Source organism: Neopsephotus bourkii, unplaced genomic scaffold (genome assembly GCF_033783945.1).
Source record: "Neopsephotus bourkii isolate Nb327-2 ecotype Australia unplaced genomic scaffold, CSIRO-AGI_Nbou_v1 NB_716, whole genome shotgun sequence".
Taxonomy (NCBI): Eukaryota; Metazoa; Chordata; class Aves; order Psittaciformes; family Psittacidae; genus Neopsephotus; species Neopsephotus bourkii.
In genome coordinates, this window is record NW_026901215.1 from 2,064,504 (window position 1) to 2,085,124 (window position 20,621).

The window sequence follows — 20,621 nt, forward strand, 5'->3', positions numbered from 1 at the left end:
GAGAAACAAGATGCTATAAGAATAGTACTAGAAGTGTATAATTGAAGCTGCCTTAATTTTTTATGGTCTTTTAAATGAAAACATGAAATATGAAAATGAGATATTGCAATTTTTAAACAGTTTATAGTTCTACAGAAGAATTAGTTTGATTAATATTTTAAAGGAAGGTGTTCTTATGTCTCAATTATAATTATAACATCACAAAAGGGCTGATTTAATTGCAGGACGATTCTTGATGAGCTCCTACTGATTTTATGGATTAGATTGCTGAACAGAGAATCTGAAGATAAAATCAGATGTTTGTTGTAATATTTGAATCTGTACAAGGTCTTCATTCAAAAAATCTGTTTTAAAGAAGTAGTAAAGTTTTCTATGTATTTACTTGCTTATTTTCCCATATCTAATTACTATAGAAAACTTTCATAGTATAGGATTCAGAAGCTTTTCGGTGGGTGACACATTTATGGTTCCCATATTACCATGGATCTAGCACAGCTGCAAGTTATTCCTCCCATCCTTCCTTCCTTTACTAAAACCTCCCTAGGCCGTGATTACATTTTAGTGGTTTCATTAGCTTCAGTCAATTTATATGCTGGGTTTGCCTTTCCTCATCACTTCAGTATAATCTCATTCTCCTCCCCCTGTCAGCCTCCCTGTGCTGTTCCTCAACAAGCATGTTCATGCTGTTCACTTTGCAGCAGGGAAGAGGAACAGTATATTCTGTGCATTACAACATTTGGACTCAGAAATTCGTCTTCAGGATATAGCCCAGACTTTGTAAGCCATTTCTGAAGAACAAGAAAGCCTGTTCTATCCTTGCCTGAATACTGCAGATGTTATATAGCTCACACTGCTGTCATTCACAAAGAACTTGAACTAATGGAAACCTCTGAGCTATTTCCATTCAAAGCCATGTACTTGCTCCTAGCTAAAGAGTGGAAAGTCATTGCTAAGTATGCTTAGGATATGGTGATCAGGAAGAAATTTAACTTCACATGAATAATAGTGGAGTCTTGTTAGAATTGAAGTAATGGGGAATTTGGGGTTTTGTTTTGTTTTGTTTTTTCTCCTTTTTGCTGCCTTGAGAGCACAAAGTGAAACGGTAATATTTTGGAGTTTGGATTGAAATACTGCTTGGAAAAAGACTTCATTAAACCTCAAAGCATCTTTTGCTTTTAAATGCATTGCTGAACTTCGCAGTTTGGCAAAATATGCTTACTCACACATTTCAGGTAAAAAGGACAGCTAAAAATAGTTAATACAATCTGAATATGCATAAAGTAACTTAAAGGTGTCAAGCTCTCATCTCTGTTGGATGAGAATTGAAATGTAAGCTAAAGATTTTTAAAGGACAGCCTATGATGCCCTTCTTAATTTTGCAAAGTAATGGGTAAGCGGTTTCTGAATCTGGGGATTCATCCCAGCCATGTCAAGCTAGATGGCAGTCTGTTTAGTCCAAGAAATTTGGCTAGACTTAGTACATACCAACTGAGATGTCTGTCCTGCTGTAAGGGATTCAAATGGATACAGCAAGCTGCAAGTTTGATGAGTCAAGTCAGGTGTGGAAGAATCACAGCCTAAATACTTTTTACTGTGAGTCAATTCCGTAACTAAGAATATGCACAAATTCACATGAGTTCAAATGAAAAGTTTTCTGTGAAGTCTTTCAGGTGCAGAAATTTTTCGCAGGCGAGCATATGAAGGAACACCCCACATTCCCAATGAGATGGCAATTTAGGAGCAATGCAATGATCGGCATGCAAGACTACAGCCTAAGTGCTTGTTATTTACTTAGTTGTCCAGGTGAGAGCAGCACCTTGACACCAGAACCCCTTTATTTTGTGTGAGTACCTTACCTGTTAAGTTAATAACTGTTCTGGATGGCAGAATCTGGGGAAAAAAAAGTCTGGGAGTCCCTCAAGGCAGAATAAATTATAGCTGTGTAGCTCCTGATGAATGTTTGTGTAACCTGTTTATAAAATCTGCCAGTGACAGCTATACCATGACTTTCCCAAGCAATTAATTTCACTCTTCCTTCATTACTACAGGATTTTTTTTCTCAACCTCTAACCTCATTTGTGAGTGTAGTTTAAGCCCATCACTCTTTTGCTTCTCTGCTGTAACTGTCAAGTTGAAACATTCCCTGTTCTTTCAGTCTTCCTTTTGTTATGGTTCTTAAACCTCCGGTTATCTACCTCACGTTTGTCCATGTCTTTGCTAAAGCACAGCTGACAGCTTCATTTGATTCACTGAAGCAGTAATAGTCTTGCTGAAGCCTTGCAAATGGTGGCTAAAGGATAGCCACTATGACAAGGGTTTTTCATACTCTTTATTGTGTGTATGTATATGTGTATGTCCACATGCTGTGTTTTATATGGTTATATGTTAGCTCTTAGGCATAACCATATCGGTATTTTGTGATCAGTTTTGGGGATGGGGGGAAATAGTTATTTGAATTTTAATTCCATAGCTGACTGTCTTATTTTTCTGGTATTCCCCGTTAATGATAGACATTGCATTTATCCTTTTTGGGTTTTCAATTCCTCACAGGTATCTAATGAGCTTTAATGTGCCTGAATTGTTGCACTTAGTTTGGTAAATTCCTCAATTAGTATGTGTAGCTGTATTGCTTTAACCTGTTTTTCTTCATGCCAAGATGAGATCTTTCTCTTTTCTATAGTGTTAATTGTTCTAACCACCTGCTTGCAGTTAACATTTTGAAACAAAAATGTTATGCAACATACAAGCAGCCCTGGCATTCTAATAGCTTTCCTTCTCCAATCAGTGCTAGGCTGATGCTGAACTTGTCTTACTGCTAACATCTGCAATGATATCTTGTTGCCATTGATTTCTTTGCTGGCTTCTTTCCATCTTAAGCTTTGACCTTTCTATTTTACTTTCTGCATGATCTTTCTATATTACTATAATTGACCTCCTTCTACTTTCTCTTTGCTTCCTTCTTTTGCTTAATACTGGTGAGGAGCTTCTGATTTACTTATTTTCAACTTCTGTATTGGGATAATTTGTGCTTGTTCTTGTACCATCAATATTGTTTACAGAACTGCCACTCTGCAGTTTTTTTTCCCCAGCACATGAGATCTTACCTAGTGATTTGTTGAATCTATTGAGCTGTTTGCTTAAAGTCTATTTGTTTCTATTTTGCTATTCAGCTGCCTTCCTTTCTGAATTTTCATTAATTCTGATCATTGTCATCCAAGCTGCATTTAAGTGTGATCTCAGTGATTTCCTCTCTATTGATTAAATATACAGCAGTCTTAGCATTTATGGCCTTTTTTCTGCCTCCTGTATGTGTATCTGCATCTGTAATATTCATCACCATTATAACTTCTAAATTAATCTATGTTGTGCTGCATTCATTGTCTTTTTAAAGGTTGTTTACCTAATGTAAATCTCCATCATTAGTTTATACTGTGCCTTGGTAAATTGTGTTTTTCTCAAAGTTCTTTTCACTGCTTTTTAATGGTTTAGTTATCCACAAAGGACGCTAACTATTTAACACCCGAGTTCAACTTCCCAGGCTTTCAGCAAGGATGACTTCCCAAATTTGGATCTCAAGACGAGTGTCATATGTGAACATGCTGGTCTCTTCAATTGCAGTAAAGTGCCCAATTTACTAAGCTTCTGGAGTGCTAGTCATTAAGTGCTTATTATAAAAAAATCCTCTTCATTTCTTCTCTACACTTCTTGCATTAATGTACAGAGTTTCCGAAGTGTTGGTCAGACTGAGCCACCATTTTTCTCTTTTCCTTCACACAACATGTCCAAGCTGCTGGGTTTTATGCTTATACATGTTTTTGTCTTCATTATTACAATCCTGGCTATGGTAACCAAAGATGAATTTGAAAAACTTCTAACTAGATCTCTATAAGAAGTTTTTGATCTCAGCATAAAAATATATTTTCATAATCTCCTATCTGCTGTCTTGACTTTTGGGCTTCACTAGCAAGGGCAATGTCAAGATGTTCACAAGATGGTTCAGTCTTTGTTGAAACATAAAAGAGGGACTGTTCATGCATAAAAGTATCACGATGTGAGATTACATCTTGTACTAACTGAATTTAAATGGTGGTGGTGGGAGAGAAGAGGGAGCTTTTAGTCATGGTTTTTAGTGTACTGCTTTAAAATCATGCCTGCCTCCTTGGACTTTCAGAAAGGCATTACTTTTTGTGCTGATTTGTGATTACATTATGTTACCATTCAAAGTGAAATAGACCTTTTCCAAAAGAAAGGGAAAGCATGTCCCTAGAATTACCCAGTGCTCAATTTATCTTTATAGATATATGCATGAATTTTGATTTTGTATATAATTTTCATTTGCCATATGTGCAAGTCTGGTTAATTATCACTTTATATTATGTGATGTCATAAACAGGCCTCTATTAACATGCTTTTTGTCTTGCAGCTACGTGCTTTTTTTTACTGTTTCAGTCCAGGAAAAATAGTTGTCTTGGCACTTTTCTTCAGTGAACATCACCAATTTAAAATAGTTACTTAGTGCATCATAGCGTGACAAATGCAGTACTGCTTGGCTTTAACAGACACTGAGTGACTTAGAAAATATAGATAGAGTATGAACAGTGGGGTTAATTCTATAATTTTGAAGACATGGCTGAAACTTAAACTACACCGTGTCCTTGGGTATTTACACTCCAAGGAGGTATGAGGTTATGAAAGGTGAAAAGCTGGATGGAGTTACAGAGACGAGAAGAACCACTTAGAAACATACGATCAAAGAGTGGCTGAGTTTGACAGGGACCCCTGGAGATCGTCTGGTCTAAAACCCCTGCTCAGAGTCAGATCAAGCAGGTTGCCACGACAGTGTCCAGCTGAGTTGTGAATATCTCCAAGGACAGAAAAGCCACATCTCCCTGGCAACCTGCGCATGATCAACCATACAGTAAAATACTTCCTTAGCTTTAAACAGAATATGTTGTATTTCCATTTGTGCCCATTTTGTCTTCTCCTATCACTGGACACTCATGAGAAGCGTCTGTCTCTTCCTCCTTTACAGCCTTACATTAGGTATTGACACTAATAAAATCCCCCTGGAGCTTTGTCTTCCCCAAGCTGAACAGTTCCAGCTCTCTCAGGATGTAAGCTGCTCCAAGCCCTTCATCATCTTAGTGGTCCTTTACTGGACTTGCTCCAGTAAGTCCATGTGTCTCTTGTACCAGGGAGCTCAGCACTGGACCTAGCACTCCATATGTGCCTCAAGTGGTGAGCAGAGGAGGACCACCACCTCCTTCAACCTGCTGGCAACTAATGCAGCCCAGGGTGCTGTTAGCCTGCTTTGCTCTAAGGATGCATTGCTAGCTTTTTGTCATCTTCTTCCCCACCAGGACCCCAAATGTTTTTATACACAGCTGCTTTCCAGGTGGTTGACCCAAGCCTGTACAGATGCATGGCATGGGGTTATTTCCCCCCAGGGGCAGGACTTGTCACTTCTCTTCTTTGTTGAGGTTCTTGTTGGCCTATTTCTTCAGTCTTTAGAGATGCCTCTGAATGGCTGTGTGCCCATGTGGTGTATCAATCATTCATCCCAGTTTTCTATCATGTAATAAATAGAAAGGGAGCCACATATGTACAGTGAGTTTCACATACCTATGTTTTCAGACTACATCTATCAAGGAAAATCCATCTGCACAGATACTCTGCTGTTTTGACAGGGTTCTGGATTTTATGAAATGCAGAAGACGGTGAAGGTGACAAGCGCGCCAGAGAAACGCTCCCGGTACTTAAGTGGTTGAGAATACACTGCCTGTGCTGTGCTGCTCTGGCTGCTAGATCTGGTTACTTTCAGAGAACATGCTCTTTTGTTCCCGATCTAATGAATGATATCCCTGCCTAGGGCAGGGATGGGGTGGAATAGATGACCTTTAAAGGTCCCTTCCTATCCAACATTCTATGATTCCCTGATTCCTGTGGAAAATTCCATTAAATAGTTCTCAGTAGACATATATAAATTTTGCCTTGGTTCTTATGCTGATCATGTTTAGACAGCATGGGGTATACTATGACCAATATAACACTATAGCTAAAAATAAGCCTAGTTATGATCATGATGGGTGTAAATTGTCATCATATTTTCTTTACTGTTGTTTAATTCTCACTCAGGAGAGTATGACATTCCCTGGTAATTACCTAACACGTTTTTTGACTTGATACATACTGTAAAGTCAGCAGCTACTGTTGGAGCCACATGGAGTTCCACCCAAGTGTAGAGAGGCCCTTATTCATCAAAAATTGTTTTTCTAGGTAGTAACTGCTGCGACTGGTATAAGTGAAATAAGACAGAAAAAAAGGAAAGAATGCTCTGCAAAGGGAGTGCTGTCATATGCTTAAATTGGGAATCCATTTATGTCTCTTGAGAAATTAGAAATAGAAAAATAGAGGCAGACAGATACAGTTTTATATTACAAACAATTTCTAGGAAGAAATTCAAACTAATTCAAATGAACAACACAGAAGAGAACAAGAAAATAGTCAAGGAGAGCTAGGCAGAACAAAACTGCAGAGTAAGGTTAATTGGTATGGGTGGGAAGTTTTTCTATCAGGTTTAAGCACTGAGCACATGTAAATAATGCTGAGAAAATTGAGTTAGAGAGTGTACATACAATATTTAGTTTCCATGATGATTGCATTTCTATTTAAATGGGAGATCTAGCTAACAGAAATAATTTTCCCATTTATTCATGCGTGCATGAAGAAAAGGAGATCTGGAATTAAATCTTAAGGAACACTCATAAGCTCCTGTCTGGAGCCTTCAACTTTAATAACAGGACTGCCCCTCAGAATTTTTGGGCTGCTTATGGTTCTAGTTTATTCTATTAACTCAAGAGAACTCTTTTCACTTCCCTGATAAAGTAAAAAGTGGAAGCTCTGTCAACTCAGACTTACTAGGATTGGTTTTGGTTTCTTTTTTTCCTTTAAATGAACAATATTTTTATTTGCAGTAGATTTTTAGTAATTGCTTTAACAGCAGCCCTTTGACATGTATTTTATGAAAATTAATACTTTAAATCATAGCTGTAAACCCGTTTTATAATTTTAACTACATATAGCAGACAAAACCATAATTATCCAACAATTAAGGTGCATGAATTATTAATTTTTAATAAAATAAAGCTACTTGATCTCTAATTAACTCTGTAATCAAGATTGTTCCAGTGTATCATTATATTTCTTAAGATTTTAAATCCTTACTGGGTTTAAATTGGCATAGTATTAAAATATATTTTTTTTCCTCTGGTATCTATAATTAATAAATGTGTGGGTGTTTATTATGATTGTTTTCCATTATACAAAAGATATACCAAGGTATATGAAGAGCTCAGTCCAATATATTAATCAATTTGTGGAGCCTTACCGATCAGGAAAACCAAGCCCTGTATCATGCTATTGTCTGTATTGGAATGCATGTCTCTATTATGTCTCTACTGGAATGCATGAGCTGTTGTGGAGCTATGAAGAGATCTGCCCCTTGGCCAAGATGTTATTAAGCTCACCACTGGGATTTCTTTAGAACAGTCTTCTTTGAATTCTAGCAGAGGGATTTCTCCATGGAGCTCAGTGGAATTAATCCTCTGTACCCCAATGAATGTGAGTACAGTGGGCAAATAAATTTGATACATGTTTTTGGAAAGTTTCCTGACTAACTTCTAAAAATCTGAGTATATTAATAAAAAAAATTAGTGGGTCCTCAGATCTGTATTCACATTGATTCCTTCCTGTTTTCAAATTCCACTCTGCCAGACAGTGTTATATAAAATACAAGTGTATATGCGTAGACGTATAGAAATGCATACAAAAGTACATGTGTGTGAGTCTGGGTATGTATATGCAGACAAATACGTATGTGCACACGCCCACTTGCCTGCATAGTTAATTCCCACCTTGCCGTTCCATAGTCATCAAACAGACATTTCTTCTTGATGTTTCAGTAGGAGGCTCCTTTGTAAATGGACCATTTGTAAATAGCAGCTCACAAAATTTATCAGATGTGCAAATGGAGTAATGCAATTACTTGAAGACATTCCTGAAGTCAAGAATTATACAACATGTTTTAAAAAGTATTTTTGGCCAGCTGTAGGAAATCTTGAATAGTCCCTCTAAAAGCTTAAATTAAATAAATAAGTGCTCGTAGCTGTAAAAGTCTTGGTTATTTATTGGACCTGATATAAGCATATCATCGAATGCAAACAGACAGAATTCACCACAACAGGAGGTATCCTAGTGACTATCTATGTGTCTCTATCCCACTTATGAGGGTCTATATATGAGAGTAAACAAAATATGTGTAGTGTTTATGAGTAGACCTAATTTCTCCAAATCATGTATCTCATGCATTACATGTAGCCAGCAAACACAAACTCCTCTAAATTGTCTTCCCTATTAAATGCACTATAAGGAACCGAAATAACTCCAAATTATAAACAGAAACTAGAACTGCTTATCTGAAATTTGAAATGCAGAGATTTATGACAATTTCTTATACATTCAGTATTTTGAAAATTGAAATAAAATGTATATACATTCAAAATATATTCTGCATCTACTGAATTAGATTTATGCCCTTATGCCATCTCCCAGCAAAATTGCTCATAGCTCACTGTATGTGTATATATTTCCTCTGCTTTCATGGATAGTAAAATTTATTTAATGAAAGTAAACAATCTGGCACTTGGAAGCAGTTGTAATATATAGCGTTACTGTTGAAACACATGGTGTTACACTGTTTTCTCTGGGATTTTTTTGCATAAATGTCTTGCCCTGATGCCAGTGCCAGCTCTTTGCCAGGGGGTAGCATATGTCTGGTGTTCTGAGGAATGGCTTCTACATGGACAGGAAAAACAGTGTTGTGAAATCTCCATATATTTAAAATATGAATAATTTAATTTGATATCTGTTGGGAGGGGACCCTCAAGAATATCCAGGGTGTTTTCTTTGGAAAGCTCAGGCCCAGACAAATGGGAGGCTCCCAAGGAGAGATTCTTCATTAAGGTGTATATGAGAACAATGCACAGGAGTAATTGCAAAGATGAATTTTGGCCACAGTTGAAAAAAAAATAGTGTGGAAAGGAATGTGCAGCAGCACCCTGCTGTGACACCAGAGTTAAAATGCTACATTATACAAAGAAATGTGCACAAAGTATGATTTAGAATTAAATTGTCCTTGAAGATGGAATAACCCCTATACAGTTCTTACTTTCTGGTGTATATCTCTGAGGAAAAGCAGAGAACTAAGGACTGCTTGGTTCATTTATATCTTATGCTTCAGTATTACCTTCTACCCTGGCTTTTTATGGTATTAAGACTGAAGTAGTGGCCTGATTATTTTCAAATGGAACCCCAATCTGTAGCAGAAATTCTGAAATGGAATTTTGCAGGAGTCTCCAGTGTCTGTAGGTGGTTTGAGGAAATAGCTGTGGATGAACCACAGTTACATGAACTTGTGTCCCTCGACTCATGTGCTGGGTTAATCAGTTCAAGTCTTACCCCAAGGATATTTTTCTTTCTTCAAGGTGTTTTAAAGCTTTCTACCCTGCTCCTTCTATTTTTTTATTTTTATTTTTTTGCATCAGTTACCTAATAAAAGGATGCAGCATTACCCATGGTGAAGAATTCTTGAGTTATTGTTGTGGATGCATGATGAAGCTTTTGTGTGTAGCTGCTGGTGCCTTTCTTCAGAGAGGCTGAAATACGAGACTCTCTTGAAACCAAGTTGAACACCTGTTTTTTTTGTTCATATTTTACATGGCAGAATGATAATATTTTAAACAAATTATTCACAGTATGGACTAGTTACAGAGATGAGCTCTCATTCTCCTTGTTCCTTGCTTCCATGGTTATATATATATATATATATCTCAAAATACTTCACAGCAGTGGTTGCTACACTTTTTTTTTGTTCTCTCACTGGAGTTAAACATTCCAAGATCTGTGTTTTCTATAATGTTGATTTCCTTTATGTGCTATTTCACCACTCTGTTTTAGTACTAACATATATAACTAGGAATAAACTCCTTATAGGTGATTTCTCTTTTTCTTGGAAGCCAAGCTTGAAAACATTAATGCTTGAAGAAAGATCGCATTGGCAATACCATGGTAATTTGTTTATGAAAGGTGTAGCCACATATACGAAAATGAAAACATATAATCCGGAATTTTAGTGAAAAGACATTCTATTTTACTTATATCCACCATTATATGAAAAATAGTAAGAACTACTTAAGAATTTAAAACTATTTAAAATTTTTCTCTTTACTTTCTCTTTAAAGTTTAAGTTGCACTTTAAATAAGCTCATTCTAGTTTGGAACTTAGAACTAGATCTTTCACTAGAAAATGAATAAATCAATTTTTAATCAGCTCCAGTAAGTGCATATAGTGCCATAATTAAAAAGTAAAATTAACAGAGGCAATTTAAAATTCAATAACATTAAGCAGAAAAGAATTAAAAATCAATATAATCTCAAGCAAGATTACCCTTGTGTTTGTTTGCCAAGTTGTGCAAGACTGCATTTTGGAAAAACTACTTTGCTGGCTAATATGCTAGAAGGTCATAAATATATCTGTGCACATCTTCTTACTGCAGTGTTGATGATTCAGTGTTAACATTAGTATGCTTGCATAATTTTAATTTATGAAAGTAGGAATTTGTTTGTAATCATGTTTTGCCTAGAACTTTATTGGTTCGATGCTTGGTGATCTTTGTGTTTGCTCCACTGTCATGGTGTTACAATAGGTGCATGTAATGTATAACCTGAGACAGTCATTCCTGTGAAAAGATTAGAAAGTTCAGTCCTTAAGCACAGTAGTTATGGTTTGTTACTACAGCTTTTGAACTTTCATAATATAAGACAATGTATGTATTTCATAATTTGCTATTTTTGCCGCTCTACAATGACAGAGTTGACAGTGAAGCATATGAAGCTCCTCTTACATCCTCTGTGGCAGAGAAGACTATTCAGAGAACTCAAACTTGTGCTGGACTTTATCAGTTTAGTGTTAACAAGTTAGAAGGCTGTCAGAAGGTGAGATATGAACTATTAGCAAGGTTTCTGCCTACTTATATTTTTTGATTAAAAAAACCTATAGGGTTAAATGCATATGTTATGACTTCTCCAAGGTCCATGTGAAAAGGACTCTCTTAGGGAAAGTGATGCTAAGCAAAAAGACTAGACAGTTTTATTTTCTTACTCTTGGATAATGCCTGTTAGGTAAGATTTAATACATACCTATAAGAAGTACAAAAAGTAATCTTCCTTTTCTCTGCTTTTGTGATTAACTCAGATTTGCTAGGCTTGCTGGTCCCTTTTCTTCTGTAAGCTAATGTTCTCTTTAGCTTTTAACTTTCAACACCTTTTTCACTAACAAACTAAGAAGCTTTCTCACGGTTTAGTATTTGGTACTTTTTGACCTTTGAATCATTTCTAAACTAGTCAATTATAAAGGAAAATAGAACAAAGCAGTAAGCTAACTTTGTAACTTGGGCTTTATATGTAATTTTGATGGACTGTTTTAAGTCAATGTCGATATAGACTATGAAGGCTTTTAAGTCAATAAAATTTGATCTGTTCAGTATGTACATAAATGATTTTCCATTATACTGAAAATTCTAAGTACCTATATAAATCTGTGGTTTGTAGTAGCTTTTAAACAGAGAATGGGACTGATTGAATTCACACTGATATGAGTATGGAAATCAGTTGGAGTGGGACTTCCGAAGTCTCAGAGAACATGAAAATTGAATGTGTATCCTGAGTATTTAGTGCTTAGTATTTTGAATGCATTCAGTCAGCCACAGCACATTTTCCAAACATGCTGAAATCTTTCCTAAGACTTCAGAGACTTAAGTGCCTCTAGAAGATACACCACTTACTGACTTGTAGGTGTCCTACATGTAGGTAGGGTGGGAAGTGGAAAGGACTGTCCAGTTTAGAAATTCTAATACTTCCCCATGAGAAACACAGGGCAGTTATTTCAGGTGTATGTTTATGAGGACCCCACAGTACAATAATAAACCTGTGATATCAAAGTAATAGAGAAATTGAAAGGTCTACTCTTATAGTTATCAATGTAAATCTTCCTTTAACTTGTTCTGCCAGCTCTCTTTTGTACTTTCAGAAGATTCTCTTTTCCACTCTAGATTATTAGTCTCTGCAGCTGTGCTTTTCACTTGGATTCTCATTATCTGCTAGAATTTGGATGCAACAAGTCTGCTTAGATTAAGGCAGTACTCTGCGAACACGAGGGTAGCGCTTATTTTAAAACAATGAACGATCCTCTTATTATAAGGGTCAAGGCAATAAAGAGCAATTAAAAAGACATATTCATAATATGAGTCATTAAGAATGTAATGAACTGCAAATTCACGGTGCCTTGGAAGCCAAATTCCCCAAATTCATGTCTGATAATTACAGAACAAGTGCCTTCTCCTGTTATTATTACCAGACGGCATTTCTGATTTCACTAGATCTTTTCATAGTACTTATATTTCCTGGGTAATGCTCTAAACTCACACCAAATTAACATTGCCAGCTAATTTATTAAGTTCTGCTTTTTGTTCTTCACAACATTTGTCTCAGCAGGGTAATGAATAACCAAAATAATTAGTTCCTACTTTTGATTTTGCCAGTAAAACCAGCATGCTATCTACCCCATTTACAAAGAATAGGTATCAAAATGAATGAAATCAACTTAATGGGAAGAAAGATAGGCTGCAACCTGATGTGGGACGTTTTCCTGACCATGTGAGCTGCATACCAAAATGCAGCTTATTTCTGGGAATGGTTCACAGGAGAGAGAACTGTCATGGTTTGAATGTAGTCAGTAACTCAGACCCATGCAGCCTGCTCACTCACTCCCCCACTTCCTCCCCCTACCCTTCTCCCAGAGGGATGGGGAGGAGGATCGAAAGAATGTAGCTCCCATGGGTTGAGATAAGAACAGTTCAGTAACTAAGGTATAACACAAACCACTACTGCTACTACCAATAATAATAAGGGAAATAACAAGGGAAGAGAATACAACTGCTCACCACCCGCCGACTGATACCCAGCCTGACCCAAGCAGTGTTCTAGCCCTTCCGAGTAACTCTCACTTTACATCCTGTGCATGGTGTGCTGTGGTATGGAATACCTCTTTGGCTAGTTTGGGTCAGGTGTCCTGTCTCTGCTTCCTCCAGGCTTCCGCTCCTCCCTGGCAGAGCATGAGGCTCAGAAAATCCTTGGTCAGACTAAACATTTGAGCAGTAACTAAAAAGGTCGGTGTTATCAGTGCTGTTCCCAGGCCGAAAGTCGAAAACACAGCACTTCACCAGCTACTAAGAAGGAGAAAAAAATGGCTGCTACTGCTGAACCTAGGACAATAACTTTGGCTCCCCCATCCTCTAGTGCTTCTAGGATCTGGCCTGGCTGAAGGCATGGCTGGGCTCCCAGAGGTGACACAGTGATGTTGTTCTCAGTGCTATCTGTGACTGGGAATTTGGAGCTACAGCCGCTCATATACAGTACAATGTGAACTGGTAGTGAGAACAATTAGTGTAGCAGCAACTTTTACCTAACACTAGATAGCTACTGTGGCTTGAAGGAAAAAGACAAGAGATGATTGAAGGAGACAAACCACTAAGTAAAAAACCCAAAATAAATAAACAAAAATACCAGAACAACCCAGCAAAACAACGGTAAGAAAAGGGAGAGCAGATTTTTCCAGAAGGCAGCTAACCCCATAAACACAAGTACAAACAGAGCTCTATCTCTGAAGTACCTGGAAATGGGAAGATATAATGCACTAGATGTATTAGGTGGTGATGTGTAAGGAGTGATTTCTATGTTAAAGCAATATCTACAGAAAAAAACAGGTAAAACCCCCACAAAACCAAACCAAACCTGAGGTTGTGTTATTAGACATCTTTCCTTAAGACCCCATCTTCTGAAGTAGATCACACAAAGAATCTAACTGATATAAATGAAGTACGAGATAAAGTATTGTGGAGCAGTAATCTATGGTAAGATTAATAGTTCAGGATGCTAGGTGTATTAGGATTAACTCTTAGAAATTGGCGTAGGTGCCTTTATGAATTAGCAAATATGGAGTGACCCTTTTTGTGGAAATGAATGACAAGACGAACTGAGAGTTCAAGATCCCAGGTTGCTTTATTTTCATTAAAGCATCCTTTTTGCAGTAATATCTTCTTGTATTTTATATGTAATGTAGTAGTATTTATTTATTTTGGAACTAATCCAAATAAAGCCAATTGACTGAGGGGTTAATTAGCAGTTAGTGTTAGGGATGAGAGGTTCTAGGCATGGTAAGAAATTTCTAAATTCTTCTAGTTTCATAGTTAAATCTATACCTGCATGCAGTATCATTTTCTCAGCAAATGAGTCGATAATTCTGTGTGCACATGGGCAAATACTGTTGTTTATTTATCCATGAATCTCAAATTACTTGAAAAAGCTATAAAATTTGCTCTGGAAAGACCTGATTTTTCCCTACAGTTTCATATTTGGCTGTTTTGGGGGGATTATTCTTTTGTTGCTCCCGTCCCCTCAAGGACATCCTTTGAGGAATCTGTGTACCAAAAAATAAAAGCTGTCACAGAGGATTGCAGAGAAGAATCAGAAGCAGACGTTTTGCAACATGAGGTCTGGGACACAAATACAGGTGAACAGGCGGGCATTATTACACCCCATGCAGATGGATCCTTCAAGGAGAGCTATTTTCCTGGAATGTCATGGATAATTCATGGTTTGAATGAATTAATTCAGTGGGCAATGAGGGTGTTTCTCATTTGTGCAGCAGTAGAATGGGTTGCCTTTTGAACCACCAGACTAGTGGACCATTGGCTGCCTCCAAAATAGTGCTCTAAAAACTTTTTGATCTGAAAATATGTACTTGTTCATGCTTCTAAGGTGGAAGAAGATTCTCCATGACTGATGCCAATGTATTTGTGCTTTATTTCATCCACTACTGCTTCTGTCTATTTAAGTCAGGATAGCTCCTGCCATATATTCCTTCTGTCCATGATTTCTTGCCTGATCACTGGAGAATGGGCTGGCAACCAAACACTTGTTATGCATCTCTCCCAGGCCAGTGGCCCAAGGGTGGCAGAAATCAATGTTATTAATATGCACAGTGAGTAACATTACAGTTTGTATGCATAGGTCCTGAAAAAAACCTCAACCCACAGACAAAGCAGTATCTTGGATAAAGTGCAGATGAGTGGCAAAAATCTTGGGTCTTGTCCATATGAATGGATAACATGTTTGTGTATTAACTGTTACTGAGGCAGAGCATAATGGGAACAGTTAAATCGGAATTAATCTGTTTGAAAGAAGTAGTTGTAGCTAAAATCAAGACGACACTTCACTAGGCCACAACAGTGTGTTAAATGATGCTTCTGATATAATCCTGGTGCTGGGGAGGGTAGGTTGAAAGGTTCTCTGTGCCTTTTGCATAAGCATGTTATTTGCCCTACTTGTCAATGGCAAGATATACAGGAATTTGAATATACTTTTTTAAAAGGTCTTAATTATAATTATATTTTTTAATTGGTGATTTTTAAATTTTTTTTGTTTTTTATTTTGTAATTTTCTGTGACTACAAATACATTAAAAATGCACTGTAAACAGGTACTTGTAGCACACTGGTAAAAGCAGAGTGACTACTGCATAAACGTGCAAAAATTTGCTTTGGAGGATTGTTGAAGTGTGAAAAAAAAAATGTCCAACAGGAAACTAATATCTATGAAACATGTTTGTGCTTGTTCAGTTGAAAAGAATTGTTTTCTCTATGAGTCACTCCTCTCCACAGTGGGTGGGTGAGAGAAAGTTTCACAGTTATGATCTGAAATCCAAAAGCCTTCAAACCATTTGCTACAGACAAGGAAATTCTACAATTGTTCAGTTATGAGGGGCATTATATAAAACAATTACTTTCTCAGAGCTATTTTGAGTACAGATTTAATAATTTATCCAGAAAGAAAGGGCACATTTTCAAGATTGAAATGTTCAGTTTTGCAAAGGAGACAGACCCTTACAAAGTAAAAATATCTGCTCTCAAAAGAACTAGTCTCAAATCTGTTTGTACAGCTTGGTCTAATGAAGCCAGTGAGAAGTCTCTGATTGAGACTTACAGAGAATTACTGGTGTACAAAAAATGCATGTTTCTTAACTGTTTCTGCAGAAGAGGTAGGTATTTAGTAAAGAAAAAGGAGAGTGGCTACTATAAAGGGAAAACAATGAGTTGACAAAGAACAAAATGTAATATGACAATGAAATACCAGAACAACTCCAACATTTCAGACATATGGAGCAGGACACTCCATCCTGTTCCTTTAAGGCTGCCTGGGCTTGATCTTGTCATCTATGCCATTTTACTTAATGACAGTTGGCATGAGGTGTCCTACAGCTTGGTCGTTTTGTCTGGTTGACAATAACTGAGCAATGTTTTCTTGAAGGTTTCATAGGATATTTAGGAGTTGCTGTGCCAAGCAGATTGTGACTGCCTACCCTTACAGCAGGTATGGGTACTCCCCTTGGCACATACGCCATAGTCCCTTAAGAACATCGTAGACATTAAGCATTGTGTATGGAAAGGAAATCTGGCCTCAGGCACAGCCTAAAGGATGTGTTAGTCAAAGGATACAGAGAATGTTACATAAATTCTGTGTGTTGTCCATGTGATTTGAATGACCTGTGTGTTGCCCAGTTTACCTGTAGGAGTAGGCCATGTACCTAGGCTATCCTGCTTACATTGAACAGCAGCTTCAATCAGGCATAGGAATGAAATGAGTTTAATTTCCTGACGTTCATGGGCCAGATGATTAACTCACATCCCCGAGTGAGACTTTCTGGAAAATCAGACCATCTGTCTTTTTTCTAATTGTTGATCTGGCTGAGTGACAGGCAAGAAAAAGGTCTTGTCCTTATTTCTTACATTGTAGCAAAACTGAAAATGGAGATGTTTCCAATTTTCAGCTTAGAATATTAAAGTAACTGTTCAATAACTTGAACTTCTGCCTTCTCTTTTTTCTCCATTATCACTTAGTCCCCTCAGAGCCAATCAATTCTTGTTGTAGAAGCCATAGTCTTCGTGTCATGACTGACATTGTAAAATTGGTTAGGAAAATACTATTCCTGAACTAAATGGGCAACTTCTGTTTCTTTTGTTCTTTATACAAGCAAATATGTGCTGGCTTGTACACTGGAAACCCATGCTTGGTAAAGAAAAATCTTATTTCCATTCCTGGGTACATTTCATCTTTTTACAATTTTATCTCTAAGAAACATCTTTAGATATGTTTTGAAATAAGCTGCAACTAGAATGTGGGTCTAGCTGTGTCTTTCAAAAGCTGCAGCCTCTTAAATGAAAATTATTCGTTTAGGACTTGAGGTTGACACAAGAAGTGTTTTGTGCATTAGAAGTCTAAACCTATGCAAGCATTTAATGGAAATTTTACCCACTTTCCTGATGATTACATATGAAAGCTCATGTTTTTTAATCTCTGCTGGCACAAAACACCTCTTTAATTAGGATTTTAAGATATGATGCTACACATTTGAGGTTATTAAAAAAAAATCTGGGACATATTGATGAACTAGAAAATTGAGATAAATGATGTCACCTTTAACAAACGCATTCCAAAATGTAAAGGAATAGCAAAATAATTGATGTGATCAAGCTTTTCCAATATAATGGTGCTCTAACAAGATTTGAGGGCCTAAAACTGACAGCTTTAATTAAAGTGCTGCATGCTGACCTACCATGGCATGCATGCATCTTTGTTGCTAAGGCTGCTGTACCAAAAAGCAAAGAAATAGAGTCTGAAATGTATTAAAAGTTAGTATATTTATTCCAGGTGGGGATATCAGTGTGCAGACAGTTCCTGCAGTGACTGTGAATGGAGTCAGCAAATTAAAGATAGTACCTAAAAAGTTTTGTTTCATTTGTCAGTCTACTGAAGTGATCATTTTACCTGGATGTTTTGGGTTTTTTTCTTATTTATAAAGCTCTGATTAATGTGGTATGAAATCCTCTCCTGCTTTACAGTATCTGAAAGCAAATAGTGCTTGTAGTTTAACTACATTTCTTTATGTAATCTTTCTACCCTACTATCTCATTCCCTAGTTTGCAGAAACATATTTTCTGTTCTCTCACCTTCCATTTCATATTTTCTCTGCTATGCCTGTTTTCTTATTCATCATAAATAAATATTTTGCTCTACAGTGATCTAACTTCATTTATATTAGGAATTAATACAGTATACCTCTGGGCTGCCTTCTTACTAGCTGGAACAAAAAAGCAGACTGGCTTTAATTCCTAATGAATCATTCCTTTTTTTTGGGAAATATAAAGCGCAGTTTGCTGAAATTCCATTAAAATCTTAGGTATCCATTAAAGTGCAAGTGGAAGACAGAACAGGCAAATGAAAAATGAATAAGCACTTAAAAAAAAAGATTGTGCTCATTTCAAAAACTCTAAAGGTTGCTGTGGAAGAACTCCAGATGTTGTGACCACAACTTTCTCTTTATTTTCAATACTGTGGCTTGTCATAGTCATGAACTGGAAATGGGGGTGGTTTTACTTTCGCAATGGCAACATCATAGCCTCAGTATTACATCATCATAGATTCTTCTGTGTGGTTGTCTTGGCTCGAAGTTTGTCATTTCAGTGTTTCCTATAACTTACTTTATGTTTGTCTGTACTTTATATGCTACCCTAATATCATTTTAAAGATTTAAAGATTACTTTTAGCTAAAAACTCTACAAACCTTGAAACCCCCCAAAATCAATTGCCCAAGAAAACCCTGAATTAACTACTTCTATATTTTTCCCTATTTGCAAGTATTAGAAAAATTATGTCTCTGCATTCATTTATATTTTTTTCCCTTCAAAATAGGTACTACAGGTGTGTAATTACTCCAGATGAAACTCTCTAGGATATACTGGTAAGACTTCAGCTTGCCCTTCCATATGGTGACAAATTTGTTCTTTTACAAGTGAAATCTTAGGTTTTTTTGAAAGTGGAGCTTTTAATATTCTAAGGTATTAATTAAACACTAACCAGACTTTGCTATTCTCTTTCCTAGTCCCTTGCATCTGCTCAGGAAAATTTTATGATGATGAGAGAGGGAAAGTGAAGGGCCTTTGGAATGTTGACTAGCTAGGGGAAAAAGAATTAATTTGCCCAATAAACCTGGTTTTGACAAATTTCTTATATGAAAATGCAATGAAAAAAAAAGTTGGTTTTTTTTTTTTGTGTTTTGGTTATGTTGTTGTTGTTTTAGTTTTTTGGTTGTTTAGTTCATTTTTAAACGTTGAGACATTTAGACCATGAATTTCAAACAGCTTTATTTCTGTCTGTCCTATCAGTGACAAGCTTCTGCAAGTGACTGTGATTTGGCAGTTATTACCTTCATGATATCTACAGGATGTCTAAAATGCAATAAGCAATTCAACATTCATTCATTTAATTTAAGTTGCAGGATTAAATGCTCTATTTGTCAAAATAATGGCTAATCTGTAATGCTAAAGTACAAAAGGAAACCGGAATTTCTAGTCCTGGATTCATCCCATCCTGAAAAAGAGCTCTCAAATAGTTAATAGGAATCATGAGCACTAGAGCACAGAGGACATGAATCCCTCTTGGTATGCCTACAACTAAATTTAGATTTCCAAATGTAGGAATACAATTAAAATGCCTTGCAATATCTTCAGCCTACCCCTCCTTTACTTAGAGAGGCAGCAATTTGCTGCTAACCCATACAAACAGTGGCTTCTATCCTGGCTGCTCCAAATACCACCTCAGTGCAGTGAGAAGCAAAGGGTTAGGCATTAGGTTGGGAGGCACCTGGTGAAAGGAGTACAGAGGATGAGAGGAGGGAGGGCTGGAGGGAAAGCAGGCATCAGGTCAGCAGGTACCACCATGAGAGTGGTGGTTATGTCACAGTGAGCACCAGCTGGGCAGTACCCATGTCACAGTGTGCAGGTGGGCGGTACCCCTCAGTGTGTATAAAAAGGAATGCGGGGCAGGGTTAGGCATTAGGTTGGGGGCAGCCACATCGAAGAGGACAAGAGGGTGCTCACCAACAGGCAGGGGCTGGTGGAGGATGTGATGTGACGCTCCAAGCCAGCCTTGGCTGCAGAGATCTTCAGGGCAGTGAGAAGAGCATGCCACAAGCACGGAGCCCCAGCAGGAAAATGGTAACTGGAGTACAAAGAGGGAGAGGTTAGGGCTTGGGCTCTCATCATCCACCCTAGAACTGTGGCCATAGACAAGCCACTTCTCTTTTAGAACTACTTGTACACCGAGTAGTATGGAATGTTCAAAGTTTATTCAAAGAAAACAATTAGCTTTAATTAATTCACAGCACAGGGATGGAAAATAATAAGATAAGGTTTGGTTCTAATAGTGACATCATGGTTTATTTAATACAGGACCTTGTTATTTCTATGTGGCATTTTAATCAAATATGCTAAAGTTGGAAATGGAAAGGTTTCAAATAATTATGTTTAATTACTTAAGCATCATTTAATCTTCAGTGTTAGTAATTATCATTGTCAGTCCTTTTCTCACATATACTTAGATATATCATAT

At 37.0% G+C, this 20,621-nt stretch overlaps 1 long non-coding RNA gene across 1 annotated transcript in view; it reads left to right on the forward strand.

Moving 5' to 3' along the window:
- Positions 1-17,219: 17,219 nt before the first annotated feature.
- LOC133212522 (uncharacterized) overlaps positions 17,220-20,621 on the forward strand; it is a 79,803-nt gene continuing 76,401 nt past the window's right edge. The window contains exons 1-2 of the long non-coding RNA XR_009725505.1: positions 17,220-17,244; positions 18,924-18,972. This is a non-coding gene — a long non-coding RNA (uncharacterized LOC133212522). The remainder of the gene's footprint in view (positions 17,245-18,923; positions 18,973-20,621) is intronic.